Below are 3647 nucleotides of genomic sequence, written 5' to 3' on the forward strand. Positions count from 1 at the left end.
GGGGGTGGGGGTATGTGTGTGAGGGGTGGCGGAGGGTGTTGGCAGAGTTTCTTTCCCCTGGAAACCTCTGTGGTGTGAGGTCTGGCTGCGGGAGGAGTACGGCGCAGTTCTGTCAAAATAGTTTGTGAAAATAGTTGTGCTACCTGTGTTGTGAAGAAGGGGGAAGGGGACCCAGCCAAAAACCCCATTCTCTTCTATGCAGGTAGATGGTAGTTCAAGTAACTAAATCACTTGCAATTTGCGATTAAAAAAAAAAAAAAGCCCAAAACTTATTGGAGAAATGTATTCAGTCTTTTATTAGTTTTTATTCTGCCCTGATCTGAATTTCATTTTATCTCGACGTCAGAAATAAATTTTTTACAGTGAGCACAATCATTCACTGGAACAACCTCCCCAAGGATGTGGTAGAGTCCCCATCACTGGAGCTTTTCGGGACGTGACTGAACGGGGTGCTAGACAACCTCATCTGGGCCTTTCCCACTAAAGGTTGGAAGAGGTGATCTTTTGAGGTCCCTTCCAACCTGGCCTGTTACACGATTCTATGATCTTACCCATTAACATGTATTAATTTGCTTTCAAAGGTTATTTGTACTTAAAACAGAGGGTTAAGGAGAAGACAGAACTGGCGGGTGGATAAGTATTTCTGTTTAACATACTTGGAAGAGAAGTGGATGTAAATGGTTGGTTCTACTTGAATAGATAGAGTAGGTGGCAGAACCATAAGATGATGCTGAATTATCTTTCCATAAAGAAAATGGTGATGCTGAATCTTACAGTTGTGTGGGGTTTAGGATGTAGCTTGTAAAAAGTTTTTCAGAAGATAAATGACATCTAAAAAGCAGTTTGGAATAACCAAATATATTTGGCATAGTAAAACTAATTTAAGATTAAAAAAAAAAAAGTAAGTTTCCCGTTGTGGGGAAAAAAAACCCCACCGACAAGCAAACCAAAAAAAACCCAACACCAAAAGGTCTTTGGAAGGATTTTGGAAGTATTAAAGAATATTATCGGTCTGTGCATTTAGTTGTTGGGGTTTTTTTAATTAACATAGTTGCTTTGCTTTTCTACTTTATATTTCAGTTCTTTGTACATTCAGCACTTCAAAACTGTGTCACATTCTGTAGGCATTATTATGTGATACAGTAATATTGGTGTCACTTGTGTAGCCTTTTTTAAAAAGTACTGAATTGAGTAGGCAGATTGTGCCTGATAATCTCTGAGCTGTTAACTCCCATAGCACAATGTAGCATTTTGCTGACTTGGAAACTTGGATCTACAGGTAGTACACCATGTTTGCACGACCTTAGGTGTGGTCTTTTAGCTCATGTACTTAATATTTCTAATCTGGGACAAGATACCCTGTAAATGGTGCTGTGTAATGCTTCCACAGCTGAAGGGTGGCATGGTGTTTCTGCACTGTCTTCTCAGGACTTTTGAGTCCTTTAACTCCTGGAGAGCATGCTTCCGATTTCTGCACCTGGGTCTGATACAACTGAAAGGTCATCATCCATCTTTAAATACTGTCTGAATGATAAAGCTGTGAACTCTTTAATGACTTTTTGTCATTTTAAGTTGAAAAAAATAGTTTACTATGTGGAATGAGGATATTTTCTATTTGCTTTTCATTTTTAAAATGCTCTGCAGCACGAGTGGTGATGATTCAGGAGAGAATCAGAACTGTATGTTAAAACAAACATTCATTGACTTTGTTTTGGTGAGGTGTTTTGTCAAATGAGAAACAAGGGTGGTGACCCTCTTAAATTCAGGCACGAGTGATGCAAGAGACCGAAAGCACCTTTAATTCATGCAAACTGTTATCATGAGCATGGAGGGACATGGAAGGTCCCAATGTATTTAGAAATGGGTTTGCAACTTGGTTGCATGGTAAGGGCCTTTCGATTAAAAAAAATATGAAGAAAGCACATATGTGAGTGTTTGTGAGGAGTAGGTCTAAGGTTGTTCTAAGCCACTGTTGCTGATGTCCATAATCTGGAGTTCCGGCTGCTAGTCGAATATTACTTGGCTGTCTTCTCAAATAGCTGTGTTATAGGAGTAACTTCTTTTTGTGTGTGTTTGTTGGCTTTTTGTCAGTGACTTGTCACATCGCATTCAGACACAAAGAGATGAGTTTTGTGCTGTTCAGGATGCTTGGGTTTGGGGTTTTTTTTTGCTTTCCTGGGGTGAGGGATAGTTCTGCAGAAGAATCCATTTATTATGTTGTGCACTGGTTGTAACTGGTGCTTCTGTCATCAGGTGTAAATCGCAGGAAATCACGTTTGGACTGATAGGTGACCTGTCACAGAAGTAACTCTGCTTGTGGAGTGCCTGTAATGTTCAGTGTCAGAGTCAGACCCTGCTTGGTTTTGAGGATCAAAAGCTATACGTCTCCTCTTGGCATAATATGAACGGATTTAAATACATGCTTCATGTCCACCTCGTGTGGAATACCTATAGCCATGAATATTTCTGTAATGACTGCTTTGCATGGCTTTAAATCTTAAGAGAGCATCTGTATAATTTGATGAAACGTTGCTTGTTACAACTGTCTGCTATCTGCCACTTTCTTTAGAGACCCCAAAGGTTTTAGAAATCTATGCTTTGTATCTTATGCTGATAAGAACTTATGCTTCTGCTAAAAGAAGCTGTTGTGGCCACTTAACTCCTAGTTGGCGTGACTGTGTTATGTGACAGCTGTGAAACAGAACAAGGTATTGATCTGAATTAAAACTAAGGCAGCCGCTTCTCCTCTTTTTCTCTGGCGTGGTGGGACAGTGTTCTTGCAGCTGTACTGTACTAATATTCATGCAGGTTTGAAGCCTATATCTTACCCACGCTCATGCTTGCTAAATTCTAAGTGGGAGTCCAGTCAACTTAGCAAACAGAGTTACTGTACTTAGCGATGTACCGAAGTGGCTTTGGAAGACCTACTGTCTTCTAGCAAAGAGAAGAACTTAACTGATTAATAAGGGGGGAATTGCAGATGTTCTTTCCAGGTGTGTGCATTGAGTCATTCTCATTGTGCAAAAGTCATAAATTTCTCTCACAGCGAGCATAATATTATTGTTACAATCTGTATACCCAGTGATTCCCCTAACAAGAGACTACTTTATGCTTCTTTCCATTGTGCAACAATATTTCCTGTGAGTCCTGTGCTGCAGAAGTCTTTTTTGTTCTTTTGCTTGTGTGCTCAGCATAAATTGGAATAATTTCTATGCTCAATAATACTGTGTAATGTGGTATTTTGTCATATGTTAACAGTGCTTTGAGCATGTTATCCCTGCACAAGTGTTTTGACATACTGCATGTTGATTTCCTGATACTGCAGTGCTTCCTAAAATCCAGCAGACGTCCGTACAAAAATGCTGAGAATTGTAGGAAGGTCTTTGGAATGTGGAAGATCACCTGTGCATTAGGCTTCACATTTAAGGCATTTGAAAGTCCTGTTTCCTTCTCAGTAAGAAACAGACGTCTTGAATTTGATATAGTTGGCAGGTTCCTTGTACTTCAAGATCTGATGTTTAAGTTTTGTGGGTGAGAACTGAGCAATGGGTAAACAGTCATGCCAGTTAGGCTGTTTTCTTTTGAAATGTCTCTTAATTGATAGAGTTTGGTACTGTATTTTTATGGGGACTTCAAGGTGCCATTTC

The sequence above is a fragment of the Charadrius vociferus genome, unplaced genomic scaffold, assembly GCF_000708025.1.
Source record: "Charadrius vociferus isolate BGI_N301 unplaced genomic scaffold, ASM70802v2 scaffold253, whole genome shotgun sequence".
Taxonomy (NCBI): domain Eukaryota; kingdom Metazoa; phylum Chordata; class Aves; order Charadriiformes; family Charadriidae; genus Charadrius; species Charadrius vociferus.